General features: G+C 34.5%; 1 long non-coding RNA gene across 1 annotated transcript in view; it reads right to left on the bottom strand.

Annotated features, from left to right (window-relative positions):
* Positions 1–21,731: 21,731 nt before the first annotated feature.
* LOC115874406 overlaps positions 21,732–22,229 on the bottom strand; it is a 10,312-nt gene continuing 9,814 nt past the window's right edge. Inside the window, exon 3 of the long non-coding RNA XR_004048834.1 lies at positions 21,732–21,884. This is a non-coding gene — a long non-coding RNA (uncharacterized LOC115874406). The remainder of the gene's footprint in view (positions 21,885–22,229) is intronic.

Here is a 22,229-nt window from a genome sequence, read left to right as displayed (position 1 = left end):
AGAGAGATATCGGAAAACCGAATAGCGTCATGCAGTATTTACGCGTACCTTATCATGGTTACGATATGCGCGAGTCAATATTTCGAAAGATGCTTAGGTTTACAGCAGATGACGACTTAGCCCTTCTAAGAGAATTTGTTGCTTGTTGCCCTAAACCCACTGACAGACGTTGAACAATAAAGCACTTTAGCCCTTTAGTTTTAAAATACCTAGTAAAACAAAAACAATTTTTTTTTTTTTTTTAAATTCAAAGTTAGGTGTTTAAATAGCGGACGCGACGCGACGCGAACAGAACTCTTTCCGATCCGATAACTATAAATGAAGAGAGTTAACACCACCTCACGTAAAGGAAATAACACCTTTATTAACGTCCATGCACGCTTTTCGGTTTAGCGATATCTCTCCATTACGCTGTTTATTGTTATTTTACGCGAGTTTATTTTATTACAGGAAATTTTACTCGTTTGCACATCGTCATAAATAACAATTTTCGTACCACGAATTAGGGACAAGATTTTTATCTGTATACTCATAGGATACCTAATCTGGTGGTAATGACAAAAGTCTCTTTCAACAGGCGAGTAATAAACAGGGAAATTCCTGTCTTTCGCTAGCGATCATTAAATGACCCTTGTACGACTTTGGTACGATTCAATTTAAGGATCGCCCATAGGTGTAGGTAGAAAAGGGTATTAAAGTACCATGGTATTAAATATAGTAGTTGGTTATGAACAAAAGTCTCTTTTCGTATTATGATATAATAAAACAGGGAATTCTGCTCAGTACGACCATTAGTACGACTCAATTTAAGGATCGCCCATAAGCGTAGGTAGAAAGTATACGCAGCACCAACGGGACGAGGGAAAAAGTAACAGGAATTGAAATATCGGTTTCTTTTGAAAAATAACGGCTTCCTTGGCTTAGTTCGGCTGCAATTTTGCCGAAACAATGGCCGAAACCGAATCTATATAGGTTCGGGATATTTCGCGCTATGTCAGAACATGTTTGATGCACTTATAGTATTATTAGATTGTTTAATTATGAATATTGATAATTATTAGCTAATGAAAATTGTCTGCAATAATTATTATAGCTCAACTCGGGTACTTTTTTTGGTGACTTTGAGGAGAAACCTGATATCCGCGGTAATTTCCGCCACCATGCGATTTTAATCATTTCACAAAATTTTATTTAATTGTTAAAAATTTTTCACTTTTCAGATAGGGTAGGTAGATTTCTTAATTTTAATTGCTAACTAGTAATAGTAGGATAGATTATAATTTTAACTGGTAGTTTATTAACAAGAGTGCTATACAGGGTGGGTCTGGGAGACTGTATCTGGAAAAACTTCGGCAGCATAGTGTATAAAAAATAATAAAAATTGTAAATAGATATAATTTTGAAATTTAGTACAGGATTAGCAGCGCCCCAAGAGCATTCTGGAAATTAAAAAGACAGGGTTTTCTACGATCGTGACTTGAGTACAAAAAACGAAACTTGCAGTGTATCGAGCAATTATAATCCCCGCATTGTTATATGGGAGTGTAACCTGGGTGCCGTACCGTGGACACATGAACGCATTAAATAAGTTACAACAGAGACACCTTAAGAATCCGGTGGTTCCATCGTGTCTCAAACGTATCGGTTCTTGGAAAAGCTAACTGCGAGGAGATTGAAGTCATGGTTACAAAACTCCGCTTAAGATAGCCAGTCAGCCGTACCGTTTGACCAGTATGGACTTAGCTACGGGAAGGAATGTAAGGAGAAAAAAAAAAAATCTGATACTGCTACTGTTGATTCGTTAAACGTAAAATTGCCGGACATGAACCATATAAATTTAATATATTTTTATTATACATAATGTGTTTAGCATATAATCTGACGTATACACTAAGGAATTGTAACGTAGTTCATATTGTTCGATATGTTTTATTTAATAACTTATTTTTTTTTTTTTTTTTTTTTTTTTTTTTTTTTTTATTAATATTTTAGAAGGTAATAGTAATGATGATACTATGTAAACCGGCATCGCTGCGCATGGCCGCCTATTCAACGAACATGATTGGCGAGAGTACGTCACAGGATTTGTTACCAGGCGGTTGCCATGGCTTTTCCTATTCGCTTGCTTTATCCTCAACTTCACGGTCTCTTCTGAAAAGGGTAGGAATATTGAATACTATTGAAATATCCAGTGGAGGTGTCATTCTTTTGATCATTATTACTTCTATTCTAATATTTTATACCGGTTATCCTAAACTCTATTGTATTCCTATATTTTCGTATATTTGATAGTTAAGTTGTGGTTTTATTGCTTTGTTATCTTGTTATAATGTTTTCGTCTGTAGTTTTAATTATTAATACACCGTTTTGATCGTATATTTGTGTTTTAAAACGAATAAATTTGTTAATGGTAAGACGCTACATAGTCAGACAAGAGAAATAATAGCTAATTTATATAGGTAAGTTAATAATAACGTGGATGAAATCCCATTTGGTTTATTTCCTTGTGTTCATATTAAGGTTTGCGACGAAGAAGCTACAGAGAGTTCACTTAAGTTGCCGCTTAAATGTAAACTGAGCGGATATTTCTTCAAACTCGTCCCCACAATTAGAAAGCTTGTGCAAAAATTGCAGGAAGAATCGAATTTTCCCTTTGCAGGGAAACGCTTAGGGGTTATTAAAAATCAAATGAATTTTTTTTATGTAAATGTCAAAATAACTGATAACATAATGGAGCGGCCCATTATATTGTGAGAGATATATAAATATATACGCGAAATTGAGAATATAGCCAAGCATTATCTATTTGGATGAAACATATAGGTAGACAATGACCTAACCTTTTAAAACTGCTGGCGGAGCGATACCATATCTGGTGTAATAGGCAATATTGGATCTATTGGTGAGTAAAATTATGTCTTGTTTGCGCTTCCAAAGTTAACTATTTCAAGATTTTTTTTGCTGGAAATAGCTATATCTAAAATTAAGTGTAATATAGTTATATATAACACATTTCTTGATAAAGACCCTACCAAGTCGAAACGCCAAATGAAATTTTTAAATATAAAAACCGTTTTCCTTACATTGTTTACCGGACCTAAAGCCAAGAAAATTAAATAAAAATTATATATTTAGAGGTCAAAGAAAAAAGAAATAAAAACATATATATAAATAAATATACCCTCAAGACTCAGTCTCTTGATCATCCGGGTTGATGGCAGGACTTGGTTAGCGAAACGCAAGTGTCCAGTGTAAAATTAAACGTGATTTGGTGTATTGTAATTGATTTAGTGTTTTATTTTGCTGTGTAACACTCACTAAAGGTTCCAACCCCCAGCTGCAATTATTTCAAGATAATACCAATAATAAAATGATTCCAAAATATTTGTTGGGGCTTTGAATGAAACTCTAGTGTTTATCCGCTAACTCAACAGTAACGACTCAAACAGCATAAAGTTTTGAAAAAATATTAATCTTAGTTGATGATATTATGGATGCTACACATTATTTTCATATAACACCGTACGCCCATGCCTATTTTATGAATGAAATTGGGCGTGTTTTGTTTACAACTGCGTTCCCCTGCCGATACCCCGTAGCTACAGATCCGTTGCTCACACTATATGCAGAATGCAAGAAAACCGCATACCAAAATCTGTGCTTTACGGTGAGCTTGTAGACGGTAAGAGGAGGCCGGGTGGACAACTCAAAAGGTACAAGGACATTTTCCACAAAAGCTTAAAGGTCATTAACATGCAGAATCATTGGGAAGAAGCAGTTCACAATAGAATTCAATGGAGAAGAATTGTAAACTCAGTTAACAGCGACAACCAAAAAGTAAAGAGGCAACAAAGTAACGAGATTTTTAAACGTTCGAAGTGCGGGTAGGCAACAACACGTATCATTTTTAGTCACAGAAAAGTTCATAATAGAGTTCTTCCTAGGACCATCTTTGATGTACAAATAATTCGTCAGCGAGCAATGGCAGCATGTATGTATGTAAATAGCCAAGCAAAAAAGTTCGTATAAAAGTGCTGTACTTTGATGAAAATTGGTATCTGGGAGTTTTAATATGAGAAATTTTATTTGTTGTCAATATGACTCCTACGTAGAGGAACAAATGTCTATTATTAATTTTAAATAGACTAGACATTTTTGTTTTGTTTCAAAAAAAAAATCTTTTTTACGTAAAAACGTCATAAATGTATTTTTTTTTTATTTAAGAAAATTAATGGCAAATCCAAAGGGAGAAAAGTTTATTAGTCTTCAAACCAGGTAAAAATATGTAGGTTGCAGGAATTCGCAAGAGAACATATTGCATTAAAATTTATACGAAAATCGAATATAATTGCAATAAATAATAATAATAACTATTGATATATAATATATAGATAATTTTGTATATAAACTATATTATCTTTGCTTTATAATTAAATTCCATTGTTCTTTTAATACGTCCTCTAGCCGTCGTACTGACCCAAATAATCGAAGGTATCCATCTTAACGGGAACGCAAGATTCGTCCTCAGCGAGTTCCTTGACTGTGCAGCGATCCTGCTGAACTCTACTGAGTTATTACAAATGCGCGAAGAATGGAAGCAGTACCAACAATAGTCCAACAACTTTAGAGAAACTAAACTGTCCGTAAGGTACACGACGCGCCGAAAATAGAGGTGGTAGTCCTGTATTTTAAGAGTCGACCGAGCGCAATGCTCATGGACCTCTCATCCAGTTCCAGTTTGGGTTGGACTCAGGCCTATTCGGTTCCCTAATTTAATGATCACACCACAAGCAAAGCTAAATCCGCGTTCAAAAATTTTGTAGTCCGTTAGAGAAATCTTGATGTTTCCAGGTTTTCCTCTACTTCACGTAATTATTGTTCTGATTAATGAGAGGCACCTCAGGTTCAAACCTGACCTATAAGGAAAAAGTATTTCATAAACTTGCTATTCCACTTCAATAAAAGATACTCTATGGCCCAAACCGGTACAAGACGAATAAGACATTATTCAACTAAACTTATTCTCGGCACTTTAAATCCGCGCTGTTTGTCACAAACACCAACATGGACTACCACGGTACCAATTTCGAATACGGTTAAGATTCCAATTTGTTAAAAATCTGAAATGGCAAATGTCCCAGCAGCGGTAGACTCCTTTATTCCAGAATAATCAACACTGGGATTTACCTCTCTGCATCGCCAGCGCTTTGCATGATTGGGTGGTCTGTTGGTCAGTCAGCAATGCGGCACCTTGATAGGGGTCGATATTAAGTCGGATCTGCATCCAATAGTATCGGCACTGGAGAGAGGTCCGTGGATTCGTATCCATCCGGACCTACCCATCTCTAATACAGAAGCGAGATCTAATAAATAGTTAAATAAGTTATCAATTATTTGGAATCATCTAATACTCATACAAATACCTTTGCTATGTACAAAACCAAGTTTAGAAAAGCAGGGAATTACATTAACACGAAACATACCAACACCAGGAGGCATTAGACAAGGAGCCAGTCTTAGTCCCTTCTTATTCAATCTTTTAATGGACATCATCATAGAAAATGTGACCTCGATGAATATCGATTATTGAATGGGACACAACAGAGCTAGCAGTGTGTGCCGCTGATGATGATGCAGCCATTATCACGGAGACAGAGGACGATATGTAGAGACAGCTTCATAAATTATATCAAGTAAGCTGAGAATTAAATATGACTATCTCTACAGAAAAAATCCAAATGCTTAACTTTCTAAAGAGCCGGTAAGATGCAAACTGGTAGTAGAAAACAAAATTATTGAGCAAGTATCATAGTTCAGGATATCTAGGAATAGATATGTCGTACCACCATGATCCAGAGAAAGACCTGAGAAGCCAGATAAACAGAGCAACGGCCATATCAGGATGCCTGAGGCAAATAGTATGGACAAACCCCTTCATGCGAACAAACAACAAAATTAAAATTGATAAGACCTGCATCAGACCAATAATGACATATGGCATAAAGGAGAGGAAACAAACAAGATCAAAATCATGTTAAGAGTGGCTGAAATAGAAGAAGCCTAAGAACGATAATGGAGCATTCAGCCTAAGAACCATAATGAGAAGACTAGAAGAGACAGAATTAGGAAACACAAATATCAGACAACAATGTGGACTACAGGCCGTAGTGGGATGGGTAGTAAAGAAAAAGACAATGGTTCGAACACGCAAAACGCATGGAAGAAAACAGGCCACCACCCATAGCTCTTGGAGGGAAACCCATGGGTAAGAGACAGTCAGGAAGACCTCCAAAAAAGATGGAAAGACAGTTGATTGTTCATCTCCCAAGAACTCCCACAGAGGTAACCTTAAAACTAACAGATGGACTAGATCTCAAATAAGTAAAAGAATAAGAAGGCCTTCTATTATGTGAATTAATTAGAAATGGTAGATACATGATCCACACTGACCAATGGCTAGTGCCTCGTAATGAGGCAACAATTTTTATCGTTTTCACTTGCCATATCATTTCGTATGCATGTGGTATTTTCCCAGTTAGGCCATTTTTGCTCATTCATCAAAGTTTGATTTTGTGCAATCAGTATATTTATAATTTTTTTATTTTTAAACCACCTTTCAGGGATCTTCGAGAGATAGCCGGGTTATTAACCAAAGCAGCCTCTAGTTCGCGTTAAGAAACGATCTGACCATGCGTGCAGTTCCCAGAATTACAGCTTCTTAGTATGTCGCACAGGTTGCTTAGGTTAATACATCGGTTTTATAATTATCATTGTTCATTATTAGGCCGTTAACTTTTGTTAAAAAGTCTAAGTTATAGGGCTGCTGAAAGCAATAATGGCGGGCACCCATGGCGATGTGTATTCGTTTGCATGTAATGGTAGGTCGGGGAAGGAAATGCAGGAATCGCCTCGAGGAGATAGTACCCTAGCGGTACATTTCTCACGATTGTTCCTGGTGCTGGGTGGCGTTGGAGGTGTTTGAGTCTCGTTAGTAGTCCATATATTCCACGATTTCGTACAATTTTTCGATCGGATGCAGAACAGTACTGTTATCCCGACTCCTGCTTTATTTAGATACACGAAGCCGTGTCTGAATGTCATTCGTATATGAAAATATATGCCATTGTGGCTATGAAGATTTATTGCTTAGAGAAGGAGCTTTCCTTGTTTGATAATCTCGCCGAATGTACTGTAAGTTTTTCTGGTTGATGCACAATATAGTGGCAACAAACATTCTAACTAAGGTTTCCACAAAAGCTTTTGGAAATATACCGACGTTCAGAAATCTGAGAAAATCCGAAAATGAACCATTATGAACTTTTGTATGTCTAAATCGAATGCTCTGTTAATCTCTCTGGCAAACTGGACTTATGGAAACCTACTTCTAGAAGCAGAGATAAGGGGTAAGAATCCTCAAATACATTTCATGCATCAAAATTTACAATAATTTTAAAAATGTAATAAAGTTTATTTAAGAAATTCAAAACATTTAGTCAAAATTCATAGTTTCTGTAATGTACATTATCTTAGACGAAAATTAGTTATATTCATGTATGTCTTCTGTTAGGTTGTGTATGCCATTGTTTACTGTATACAGGGGTGAGTTTCTAATGATGTTTTCTATGGTATCTCGAAATTGTATAGAGCTTTGCGAAATGAGAAAAGAATTGCAGTTTTCTAGGGCTGCTAATATGCGGTCATAACTCTGATTTTAGAAAAAACTTAAAAAAAAAAAAAAAAAAAAAAAAAAAAATTTTCGGCTATTTTAAAATGCTCCATTTAATCTGTTTTAGACAAAAGTTTTCAGCAAAATTAACACTAAATAATAAGCATTTTGCAAAACAGTGTAAGCCAGTGGTTAAGGATATTTCCCCATTCATCCCATTGAATAAGCATGACAAATCACAATGAACTCTGATTTTCAAGTGTTCATTAGTAGTAGTAGTATCATTACTGTGCCATTAGCTATATTATCAGAATTAAAGAAGCTCTTTTACCAATCGTTCTAAATTAAAAAACTTCTTCCATGTTTTTTTTGTTAATGCTTAAATATAATAGCGTTATTTTAATTATCATCAAGTTGGAGGCATAATTCGATGATGATATAAGATTATGAATAATTTCCTGCTGATTTCAGCGATTATCCATCTACCGTTAAGGCAGATTCTACCGAGACAGCCGAAATTTCAGGTCAATGACATTATAGATGGTTTAAAAGTCTATCATAAATGTTTGATCAAATTGCGTAATAAAAATGCAGTGCTATTCAACATAATCGGATATTAGAAAATTTAAGAGAAAATTGGTATTTTCACTTTTGTGTTGATCTTACCTAATAATAATAGCCAACTTAGAGCTTGGAAAAATAATGTAAAGAAGTTGTTCTTGTCTGATACATATAGATATCTTAACCAGTTACCTTGTCTATACTAATGGCAAGAACTAAAGTGACTGACTCACTGATTAATCACGAACCTGCCCAAACCACTCAACGTAAGAAGCCCAATTTTGCATACAGGTTAATTCTAGGTGTAGAGGTTCTACAAGAGCATACCTTTCGAAATTAGTTCCAAGGGGTGAAACCACCCCTCAAATATTACAATATTTTTATTTAAAAAAAAAAAAAATTTCCGAAAAAACGCTTAAATACTGTATATTTTATTTTGTTTTTCAAATATTTTAAGATTTTAAAATGTTTATGTAAAAAAATAAAAAAAATCTGGTCATTGATTAATCACGATCCAGCTTAAAGCGCTTGACGTAAAAAAGCTGGCTTTTGAAACGGATTGACTTTAGGTGTAGAGGTTCGATAATAAGTGATTTTTCGAAACTCGAATCTCGGCAATATTGAAAGCACCCCTCAAATATTAGAATATTTTTATTTAAAAAAACCGGTGAGTTTTTTCGGAAAAAACTCTTAAACACGTATATTTTATTTTGTTGTTTTACATATTTTAAGATTTTTAAAAATTTATACAGGGTACTTTATATGCCACACCATTGAGTAATCACGATTTTCTGCTTAAACTGTTTGACGTTTAAATGATCAGGTGTAGAGGTTCGATAAGGAGGGAATTCTCGAATTTGAAATTCCAAGAGGGGTGAAAACGCCCCTCAAATATTACAATGTTTGTTGTTTAAAAACAAAGCTAGAAACGCAAGTAAGACTATAAAATACAAAAATATATTTTGTTTTATTTGAAATTTTTAAAAAGAAAATAATACAGGGCTATTCCAAAAGTTAGACAAAATTGATTAACCGATTCTTAAACTGCTTGGCAAAGCTTGTGGCTATTTACAAAACAGTTTTTAGAAGTTCAAATTCAACAGGATGAGCTACCTAATATTACCAAATTTATAATAATATGTATTGTTTTTTCTCATGCCGACATAAATGTAGAGAATTTTATCAATATTGTATTGACGAATTCTTGCTTCGCTTTATCATCACCATTACAATGTACCCGAACCTTTCTCTACAAAACGTAAGTAACGTTCACCGGTCAACGTATCCTCGAAACTGTATGGCCAAGAAAAGTTGAACCAATAATCCTACACGCGTTTTTAGAAAGAATACCATTTCTGATTTTTATTTTATTTTGAATTCCATAGATTGGATGCCGTAATTCATATTTCTACAGGAACAACGACGACTTGTTTCCACTTTATAGCCTTCGGTGAAATTAAGTCGAAGGTAAAATTAGCTGCTCATTGTTTTATTGAAGAAGAGCATGGCTATAATTATATTAACATGGATGAAAACTTTAAAAATGACGCTGTTTGAAATTCATAGCCAACTGGTTTCCATTTAAAAAACATATGTTTGTGTCATATGTTAAAATGACGAACTTTAGAAAAATCAGAACACAGTCTCCATTGGGGATCATGAATATCTTTAACTTTGTCTGAGAAACTTTTGTCTAGGCCAGATTACATATAATAGGATTAGGGACAATTTTTAAAAAAAAAAAAAAAAATTTTGTTTTTAAATATCCAAGTAAACCATGAACTTTTCCAAAAATCTGAAGGCCTTATTTACTTATTATAAAGTTATACAATTTACCCCCTGTTTTAACTGACATTTCCTCTCCAGTAGTTTTCAGATACCCATAGAGAACATCAATGAAATCACCTATATAATAAATATATTCGGAAATATTGGAGGAGTTACAAGTGAAACACGGTATACCTTCATCGTATTTCATTTCAGTGGATTTACAGTTTGAAATGGGAATCGGCAATGGGGATTTATCAACCGAGTCCTTAATTAGTTCTTCCTAGAAGAGCAGCATGCTTCAAGATCAATGAACTAACTAGCGAGATTAAATGCAACTAGTTGTGGATTTTTTGCTGGGCTGTAATGGGCCTTCGTGACGCGCCAGTGATAATAAAGAAATTTCAGTTAGTTTAACATTAAAAGTTACTTAATTATATTTAATTTGATTGGATTTTAAAAACCATTTAAAAAAAAAAAAATAATGATATTAAAAAATATTTTTTGTTTTTATTTTGCTTTCTCTGTATTTTCTTCTTCTTCAGAAAATAAATACTTGATTTCAAAGGGGTTTTTGATCTATTGTTCTCTTTTCTATCTGCAAATATTTACTGGTTATAATATGAAGTGGCCAAAAACTAAATATGAAATCTAAATCGATAAAGAAAACAACGCCCTGCACGAAACAGTTAAGGCAGAAACAAAGATTATTTTTTAATGAGTATAGTACACTTTGGTTTATTTAATTAATTCCATTTGTGTTACATATTTTAAAATTTATTTAAAAATAACCTGCTACAAATGATAAAAATATTTCTATTTCACTAAAGGCATCAGGAAATCTGAATAAATATTAAAATACTAGAAGAAAATAAATAAAATACTATAAATATAATTAAAATATTATAAATAGCGTCAAACATGATTGATTTTGTGATTTGAGTTCACTAGAGCATATGCAGCTATTTTGGGAAGTGCTTAATGCTCTTTATATGCTTTTTTGGAATTACTATGTTTACTTGAAGGGAGGGACAAGGTGTCCAATATTCCTATCGAGAGTCCTGTTCTTACAGAATATAATATATCAAAGAAAACAAATCAAGAATTTTCTGAGACACTGGAGTCGCTATCTCGTCTGTCCTATATCCTTCATAAGGATGTCGTGACATTCTCATTCATCGATTCATGGGTTTTGTTTGTTCTTCTCTTTCTTGCGCGTGTTGCGCTATTTTCTGTACAAAGTAATCAGTGATATATATAATCTTGCTTTGGGATCAATGCCACAGGAACATCGAAGGGAACGAACGCGCTGATGAACTTGCAAGGCGAGGATCGTGCCTTAGGCTAGATGCATCAGAAGAAGTTTTTACTACCCTCAATGGCATAAAAAAACATTTACCTCCATTTTCTGTCTATGGTAAACAGTAGATGGAAAACTTTAAGCACCTGTCCGACCGCCAGGAAAACTTGGCTCAAACACGACCTTAAGAAATCGGGAGAGCTCATAACCAAGTCGCGTAAGGATATCGCCAGGCTCGGCGGTATATACGGGATACTGGCCAATTGGTTGTGAAAATGCGTTAAGAATAGGCATCCTTTTTAATGACGTTTGCCGAAGCTGCAAGGATCCGAAGGAAGGGAAAATGGTCTAGCATTACTTGTGCCGCTGCCCGGCTTTGTCTAGGACACGCAATCGTTTCCTCGGAAGTTACAGCTTTGTAAACCTTGAAGATGTTGCCGGGAAGAGCACAACGGAAGTCACTCGTTACCTTAATGCCACCGAATGGTTATAAACAGTTAACAATCCAACTTTCCCATCCCTTAACATCCCATCAAAGTGAGTGGTATCAAAATGGCAAATCTGTTAATTGGAGTTTGACAAAGGGTCGCACTCACCACGTCTTATCCATCCAACCAACCATTCATACATACATCCTGCCATTACTCGCTGACGAGTATTTGACACGCATCAGAAGATGGTCTCGCAAGGCGTTTCTTTCATGAGATTTTCTGTGACTGTAAAGCCCGATACGTGATGTTATCTGCCTACCGCACTCCGGACATTGAGTTCTATTTTGAGCTGCTTCTCATTCTGCATATTAATCCCCTTTAAGTTTTCGTGGAAAATGTCCTTGTATCTTTTGAGTTGTACACCGGGTCTTCTCTTACCGTCTACAAGCTCACCGTAAAGCAGAGATTTTGGTATGCGGTTTTCTTGCATTCTGCATACGTGAGCAGCCCATATTAAGCGGGATTTTATAACCATGACTTCAATAGTCTCGCAGTTAGCGGATTCTTAAGAGTTTGTCTAAGGCGTCTCTGTTGCAACTTGGGTAACGCGTTCATGTGTTGGCGGTACGGCACCCAGGTTTCGCTCCCATATAACATGATCGGGATTATAATTGCTCGGTACACTGCAAGTTTCGTTTTTGTACTCAAGTCATGATTGTAGAAAACCCTGTCTCTTAATTTCCAGAGTGCTCTTGAGGCGCTGCTAATTCTGTGCTGAATTTCAGAGTCGATATTGGTCTTTTCCGAAATCAAACTGCCGAGATAATTGAATTCTGCTACATATTCTAATAGTCCTTCTCCGATTTTTATAGCATTGTTATGATCTTCCGGGGGAGTGCACATGTTTCTGGTTCTGTCGATGTTTAGCTTAAGACCCAAAGCCTCGTATGCCCAAGTATATGTGTTCAACATTTCTTGTAATTGTTGTAACGTTTTTGCAACTAGAGCGCGGTCATTGAGAGCGCGTATTGAAGTTCTGTGATGAATTTTGTACGTACGTTTTTGCTCTGAGTCTTTTTATGTTGAACAGACCGCTGTCGTATCTATATCTAATGCCCAATCCTTTCTCTTGCAGTTTGCTGTCCACTATAATGGAGAGCGTTGCCATGAATATGTTGAATAGGAAAGGCGTTAAGACACATCCCTGACTAACTCCTGTATTTTTTAGGAAAAGATCGTTCAGGGATCCATGATACTCTTGACTTGTTGTTATGGAGGCTTTTACACACTGTAAGAAATTTGTTGGGTACTCCGAACTCCAACCAATCCAACTCACCAACCAGCAACCAGTGATACACTTTATTTGATCTGACCACCGCAGTAGCGTTAATATTAAGATGTTTGTGAGATGTCCAGGTCCAGGGTATGCGTGGCATTCTACAATAGACAGAGTCGCTATAATACAGACTAATCATAATAAGATTCAAGCAGAAGTCCGATTCAAAATAAAATATAGGTTATCAATTCTATTTTTTTTCATCAGGAACACTTAATAAAGTAAAAAAGTAATGGGATGTCTAACATACGAATCATACTTTTATGTACTAGTTATCAACCTCTCTTATCCATTTTATCTCGCCCGTAAAACCTGTTGTGTGTGCCGTTAAACAAAACCGCTATCAATTACCGTCGTCTAAAAAGTTTTTTATTGTTCTGCCTGAATATAGGCCACATCTTCAAATTTTGACCTCGGACCAACTCATTAGTATTCTCCGGCGGCGGTACTTGATATTCATCGAAGTGTCGGGCGCGCGAAGAAAATACAGTACCACTGCCAGTGTCTGCCGTTGGGTTCTTCGATATGAATCACATAGGAAACGGGATGGATGTGAATGGATTATTTTAAGGCGTCTTCTTATTTTGGCTTTGACTTTTATGTAACCTTTATAAATACAGCTTGTGGTAAGTGATGGAGTTTGGTCGACAATAATGTGTCTGCCAATAAAATATTTATAGGAGACATACAGAGTGGTGATAATATCGAAATGTTGAGAGTCTGTCTGGTCTGGTCATTAGGTTATTCGATATGAATCATACAGGGGAAACAGGATGGTGTGAACAGATTATTTTGAGTTGTAATTTGGGATTGATTTGGGATTGACTTTTAAGGAATTTTTAAAATAGCGCTTGTTTAGTGATTGGTGGTCAGATAAAAAATATGTTTACCCCAAAAAAAATGCATGATATTGGGGGTGTCTAGCTAAGTTGTCATTACGTAGAAGCTACCTACAATTAACATTTACATTAATTCCTTTTTTCCCAAAATTAAGTCCCTTTGATTAAAAATACACACAACCAAACTTATATGGAATCACTATTTATTTCTGACTATTTCTTACAAGGATAAAAGTTGGTATACGACTTTAATATAAGGCTTTTTGTTGTAAATAAACATGATAATAAAGAATAAACGACTGCTGCGATTTATTTTCTTTTGAATTTTGTGTTCAGTAGTAAAATCACGATTGTCCCGTAATTTTAATTCGATCCAAAAAATAAAAAATGTCTTATGTTCGATTAACAGATGTACAGAGGGAAAAAAAATTATTGCTCTCACCGAACAAGAAATGCTCCAAAGAGACGTAGCAGAGATAGTAGGCGCTACCCAAGGTGTTAAGGTTAGGTTAGGTTGTAAGTACTTGAATTAGGAATACACAAGGATAGGTCCAGACAAAGTTGTCAAGAGTCACAACTTGACAACAAGACCGCCTAATGAACCCAAATTGCTAGAATAAATCCCAATGTTTCTCATCCAGAGCTACAAAGACAACTTCTGGCAGCTACAGGTGTGAACGTTTTTAGTTGAAACCATAACAAAAAGGCTTCATGCTCGAGGATTTTACAGTAGGAGAGAGTTACGGACCCCACAGTTATCTCGGCAAAATAAAATTGACCGGCTAAATTGATGCCTTCAACATCAAAACTGGACAACTGAGAATTGGCAAAATATTCTTTTTCGGATGAGACCAGAATTGGCCTAAGTTCAGATAACCATCGCATTCGGGTTCTCAGAGCTCCAGAAAGACGAGCGCGACTTCAGGCTGCCAAATCTGTACCAAGATATAAAGGAGGAACTATAATGTTCTGGGGTGGTATTATGCTGGGAGCAAAATTCCATTGTTACCACTTCAACAAACTTTAACGGGTCAGGAAATATGTTGACTTAGTGCTAGACCCAATCGTTAGTTCTTTGGAGAGCTACAATTGGTTATAATTCCTTGTACGACAGTGCACTTCCCCATACCAGCAGAGTGACTAGAGAACGTCTTGAAACGGAAGGTGTCATAAGTTTGACTGGCCTGCATGTTCACCAGATCTATCGAACACTTGTGGGACTAGCTCAAAAGAAAGGTTAGAGCTCGTCGAAACAATCCAGGAAATATTGCACAGCTTATTGATGCCGCATTAGCAGAATGGGAAAAACATACCCCAAGACAACGTTGATAATTTAATAAGAAGCATGACAGTGCGAATAGAAGCTTGCATAAAGCTAGAGGTGGCAACAAGGAATATTAAAATTATCAATTTTCTTTTTGTTTTTGCTTTTGGCCATTAAAAGTTAAATCTTAATTTCGTTTCAGAAACCAAAAATACCATCTTGTTTATTTTGGGAACTGATTATTTTTTATTGCTATATGGATTATTTTTCATTAAAAGTCATTGGTAAGGACTGAGTTTTTATTCATAAACACAACATTTTCATACGTCTCAAAAATTATGAAAAATAATAGATGATTCCATATAAGTTTGGCTGTGTTTTAATATGCAAGTCATCATTGTGTACTTTCAATATGCAAGTCATCATCATTATCATCATCATTTTCAGCTTATTCAACCATTTTTTCAATTATGGTGTAGCCTCCCTCGGATATTTAGATACTCTCTTTGTAGTTGGGCCCATTGTTTTCTATAGTTGGCTATGCGGGCCCAAGTTATCCCCTGCTAATTTCCTAATATCATGGTCCCATCTCGGTTCGGTCTTCTTCTAGGCTTCTTAATTCCTCGTGGGTACCATGCTGTAATTTTTTGTGGCCTATCTGTTGTTCTTTCTTCTTGCCAGGTGTCCTGCCCATTGCCATTTGACTCTGTGAATGACATCTATAAGCTGGGTCTTTTGTCGTATCCACTCTATACTTTTACGGTCTCTCTCTTGGCTATTCCGGCATATTTCTTTCCATTGAGCTTTGTGCGACCTGCAATTTTCTTATGATGTCCGTTTTATGTGTCCAGGTTTCGCATGCATAGGTCATGACTGGTAGTACACATTGGTCGAATATTTTCTTCTTTATATAGAGTGGCATTCTTCTACTATTTTCAGTGTTGTGTTATTTATTAGAATGTCTTTTTCTTTCCACTAGTTCGTTGTACAGGTGAGTCAACGATAGAGTAAAGTCCATTATCTCATTTGTTTCGAGGTTTACAAAAAAGTTTTAAATACAAAAGTTATAGGGAAGATACACATTTTAAAATTATTATAGAGTATACAGGCTGCTTCAAAAGTTTGGCGAATATAACATATGTTTTTAAATGCAACACCCTATGTTTTATTTTATTTTTAGATTCTGCGTAGAATTCCTTAACTTTTTATATTTGCTTATAACAAATGTTAGATTGCAGTGTGATAAAAAATTGTCAGTGATGCCGTTGTTTCTGAAGTTGGACAACTTAAATTTGGTAGGAGAATTTCATATAGATATAGAAAAAAGACCTATGCAAAGATATTTTAGTTAGATGCTACAGGGTGTACAAAATATATTTATGAATTTCAACTACTTAAAATTAAAAAATCTCAAACTTTTATCATTTTTTCTGATAGATTTTACAAAACTCTTCAACTTTTATTAAGTATGTCATATACCTATTTTTAATAGTTTGCGATTTATTCCAATTTTTTCTATTTTTACCCATATTTTTAATACAATTACCCTATAAAATCACAGTTGCCATGACAAAACAAACTATTTATTACTTTTCTTTAACAAGTAGCTTCATAATTAGTTACAATTGTTAGTATTAGTTAACATTAATTAACTTTACTGAAATAAAATAAAATCGCAGTCGTGAATTTCTTGGTGTATTTCTATATTATGAAAAATGACACTTGGGGGGGGAGGGGGGTTTCCGTCGGGGCGAATAGCGACAGATTAGAGTCATACTAAATTACTTAATTGTTGAAGACTATTGATATAGTGACTGACTATAATGTTTAACTGATTATAATTCATTTCGTAAAGCCCATATTACTACTGCCGCCAAACTATCCCATTACACACTGAAGATGTTTTCTAGATAATCTACATCTATTCTTATAGTACTTAGCAAAGCACTATATAATATATAGTACTGAACCAAAAAATATGGTTTTCTTGGCTTGTTCGTGTATATCAGTCACATCGACTAATTAATTTCAGGAAAATATGTTGTAACAATTAACTCTACCATTACCACCATAAGACAAAATTCAAATTTTGTTCTTAACAGACATGAAATTTTAATAATTATTATTTTTTGTCATTGCATCTATAATGTTATAGCGTAACTTATTAAAAATATGGGTAAAAATAGAAAAAATTGGAATAAATCGCAAACTATTAAAAATAGGTATATGACATACTTAATAAAAGTTGAAGAGTTTTGTAAAATCTATCAGAAAAAATGATAATATATAGGGTGTACCATTTAAAAAATTTGAAATTTCTTAATTGTAAGTAGTTGAAATTCATAAATATATTTTGAACACCCTGTAGCATCTAACTCAAATACCTTTACATAGATTTTTTTCTATATCTCTATAAAATTCTCCTACCAAATTTTAGTTGTCCAACTTCAGAAACAACGGCATCACTGACAATTTTTTATCACACTGCAATCTAACATTTGTTTAAACAAATTTAAATATTACAAAAACTATTCATTTTAGGTATATGTATAACATTATATATAAAAAAGTTATAAAATTTTACGCAGAATCTAAAAATGAAATAAAAAATATAGTGTTGCATTTAAAAAAACATATGTTTTATTCGCCACACTTTGTTGAAGCACCCTGTATACTCTATAATAATTTTAGAATGTGTATCTTAACCGTCCCTATAATTTTTATATTTAATATTTTTTTCTAAACCTCGAAACAAATGAGATAATGGACTTTACTCTATCGTTGACTCACCCTGTACATTACTTTAGTTTTTCCTAAATTCATTTTGAGACCCACTTTATTGCTGGCTGTATTTAGTTCATTAATTTTTACTTGTAGTTCTTCAGGCCCATTTGCAATTAGGACTATCTCACCAGCGAATGGCTAATATATTCTCCATCTATTTTTTTTTGTTGGTCCAGTCCAGTTGACGGAAAATTTCTTCTAATGTTGCTCTAAACACCTTTGGGGATATCGTCTCCCTGTCGTACTCCTTTGCCAGTTGGGAACTCTGGGGTTATTTTATATATCATTACTTTTGCTTTGGCTTCTTTGTATAGTAGCAAGAGTTTCTATATAAGGCCTGTCACTACATATACAATAATTGTTTCGCTAGGGCTTTGCAATCTGCATTGCCTTAGGATATACCGTGGCCGAAAGCCTTCTCTCTAAAAGTTCGATAAAAATATATATATATATATGATAGACCCATTGTTGTCTATTGCGGGCCCAAGTTATCCCTGCTAATTTCCTAATATCATAGTCCCCTCAAATTTGGTCTTATTCTAGGTCTCTAAATTCCTCCTGGGTACCGTGCTGTAATTTTTGTGGTCCTTCTGTTATCCGTTCTTCTTGCCGGGTATCCTGCCCATTGCCACTTGACGGATTTGAATCTCTGGATGACATCTATTACCTGGGTCCTTTGTAGTATCCACTCTATTGTTTTAGGCCTCTCTTGGTTATTCCCACCATATTTCCTTCCATTGAACGTTATGCGACTTGCAGTTTCTCTATGATGTCTGTGTTAAGGGTTCAGGTTTCACATGCATAGGTCACATTGGTCGAATGTTTTCTCCTTTAGATAGAGTGTTCTAGATGAGATTCTAGATTTGAATATGATTGAGTTTCTTCCGTAAGTACTCTATGCTAACTTAATTCTTCTGTTGATTTCTGGTAGTAGAGATACCGAGCTTTGTATTAGTTGTCCCAAATATATATATTCTTCTACTATTTCCAGTGTTGTGTTATTTATTAGAATGTATTTTCTGTCTACTAGTTCGTTGTACATTACTATTGAATTACATTACTTTAGTTTTTGCTAAATTCGTTTTGAGACCCATTGCTGGCTGTATTTAATTCATTAATTTGTGCTGTGTAGTTCTTCAGGACAATTGGCAACTCGAACTATGTCATCAGCGAATCGTAGATGGTTAAGATATTCTCCATCTATTTTGAATCCTTTGTTTGCCCAGTCTAGTTGACGGAAGATTTCTTCTAAGAGTGCGTTTATTTTGGAGCGGCGATAAACGATAAGAGCAGCGATAGTAGCGAAGCAAAGAATATTATTATATTAATTTATATGTAGGTCTGTATATTGGCGCAACGCGTCGAGCCACGCTTTGCAATTGAGCAATGATAAGAGCAGCGCTAATTGTTTTGACTATTTTCTTTGCTTTTATACCAAGGATGATCGACATGGATACCGATAATTTAATAAGCAAAATATTTATTAGATCTGTCTTGTGGGACCAAACAAATAAAACCATCATAATAGATTGAAATTGCGAAATTCTCCAAATTTGTACCTTCTGGTATTTATAGGGTGTGCATAGAATTTGCGTTTTTTATCTGCAGTTTTAACAATATAATATTGAACAGCATTTGAAGCTAAAAATAATTCCTCCTCGGAATCACTCATTTTAAACAAATATATTTTCAATCGATTGATTTTGTCTCAACGTCTACTTGCAAAGCAGAGATCGTCGTTACTATCACAGCTCCACTATGAACACCACGTGATAGAAGTGAATTTTGCACAGCTCTTGTCGTTGCTATTATCACTGCTTTTATCGTTTATCGCAGCTCCAACATAAACGCACCCTATGTTGTTGTAAACAGCTTTGGGGATATTGCTTCTCCTCTCCCTGTCATACTCCTTTGCCAGTTGGGAATTCTGGGGTTGTTTTGTATATCATTACTCTTGCTTTAGCTTCTTTTTATTGTATATTGCCGGAAGTTTTTATAATAAGGCCTGTCAATACCTTCTTTCGCTAGGGCTTCTATTATTGCCTTAGGATATATTGAGTCGAAATCCTTCTCAAAGTCTATCAAGGCTATGGCTAGTGGAAGTTCATATTCTTTTGTTTGGCTGATAGTTTCTCTTAGTGTATGTATGTGATCAATCGTGCTGAAGCCTCTTCTAAAGTCTGCTTGTTCTCATGGTTGTGCAGATGTGCAGCGTCTAGCGTGTATTGTATTCTGTTGCTTAATATTTTTGTGAATATCTTGTACGTTACGGGTGATAGGCTTATTGGACTATAGTTTCTGATGTCTTCTTTGGTGCCTTTCTTATGAATTTGTGCCAAATATATGTGGGTATTTAAGTGTATACTCTGTTTTTTTTCTCAGGTAAGATTTCGACAGACAATGACAGAAAATAAGCAGATGGGGTCCATACCAATCTATTTATTTCACAAAAAAAAAGGTTTTAATATTTTTTAAGTTAACTATGGATGGGTTTATATATAAATCCATCATGAGTCGTCTCTTGTTGTTTTTAACCAGTTTTATTGGTTTATTTCAAAAATTACAGATCATATTTCATTATTATTGGATTGACGCAACAACGAACCATATACGTACGCATATGCGTATAAACCCGACCCGAAGATTTTTGAGGCTTGTCAAAGTCTTGCTAAATTATAGGTTATAATTTTGTGTCAAATTATGTCAAATACCGATTTGCTAATTGCTTTCGCACTTTGGTTCGTGATATTAGTTGTGTGTTTTGTGTTTTTTAAAGTTAAGTGGAGGAAAAATCGAGGGAAACTTAACTGTAGACCCAGAGCACAGTTTATAGTTAATATTCGGTGTCTAGACAGAGAGTTTTATACACAAATAAAGTTACCATAGTAAAGTTTGTATACAATTTTGTATATGGTACTAAAAACTGGAGTAGCTGTAAAATAACATCACACAATAGGTAAATAATATATTTTACTACTGCAGAAACCATGTCAAAAGGTACTTGTTTAAAAAATTAAGATTAAAGTTAATTGATCAGCTTAGGTATAAAATTCAGTAAGTGTTATTATTAATAAAATATTTTGTTTTATTTATGTTGTGTTTTATTTATTACTGTGCAATATTAATGTTTTTTTTTATTTGTACATAAGTTATATTGATAAATATAATAATAAATGCAGGAAGTTTCTTGAAGCTTGACAGTAAGAAATTGTTCTTTTTTATATATTTTTGGTTTGTGGTGTTTTGTTTAAAATACATCCTTGTTTGTTTCACCTATATTTTGCTTGTACAAATGCAGTATTTTTTTAAATTAAATAACTCGATTAGATTTTTTCAGTTTGATATAGTTTTTTCTTCACAATATTTTGAAGTAATCACTTGTCACTGAAATTTTGAATATAGGTATTCAATTGTGCCAAATTATTTCTTTGTGAAATAAAATAAACTACTTTGAAATTAAAACGACAGACACATCTATAACTGACAAGGATTTTGTCGTTGGACAGACTATAGTGTTGTCAAGAAGAAGATAATCTACATAACATATTATTTGCTCTTTTTAACATACCTAAGTTATTTGAACTTGGAAGGAAACTAAGTTTTATATTTGAACTGGACTGAAAATAAAGTACCTACAATATTTTAATCTGTTACGCTCTGGGAACAAAAATTTAAATAATGACAAATATATTTTTAGCTCAAAATTCGAAAAATTGTATTTGAACCGTAAGCCCTTTGATAACCTTATGTTCCACAAAGTTACGATGTCAACTTACATGGGCTTTCAATATATGACGTGCTAGGAGAACTGAGAGCGAATAGAGCGCATAAAGGGCAGCTGGTAGCAAATTTGTGATGCCTCGGTGAGGTATCCATAAAAATATTCTGGGATCATTACAACTGGCTGTTTTTCTAAATGGATGCACCTGCAATATCCTGAAATTGACAGAAATTCATTTCAAACTTGAAAGATAATAATATACAGGGTGTCCCAATATTCTGTTGGATACTGAAATATTACATATTTCCTTTGGAATCAAAAATAAGTCTTCCATTGGACACACCCCATCTGTATAAAGTGCTTTTAGGTGTGTCCAATTAGAGGACCTCAAACTCTTTAAAAAAATATATATTTCTTTCCATAGTAAACTGCTTAAAACTAGTCTTTATATCTATCAAAAATAGTAGATAAATAGAATTTTAACCGCAAGGGTAGATAAATACACTTTAATTACAGCGAGGGATAGCAATAACGTAACTGAAATTCTAAAGCGGCCACCA

Source organism: Sitophilus oryzae, unplaced genomic scaffold, assembly GCF_002938485.1.
Source record: "Sitophilus oryzae breed Bouriz unplaced genomic scaffold, Soryzae_2.0 scaffold_1275_pilon_pilon, whole genome shotgun sequence".
NCBI classification, from domain to species: Eukaryota; Metazoa; Arthropoda; class Insecta; order Coleoptera; family Curculionidae; genus Sitophilus; species Sitophilus oryzae.
This window is presented reverse-complemented; position numbering and strand designations above follow the sequence as displayed.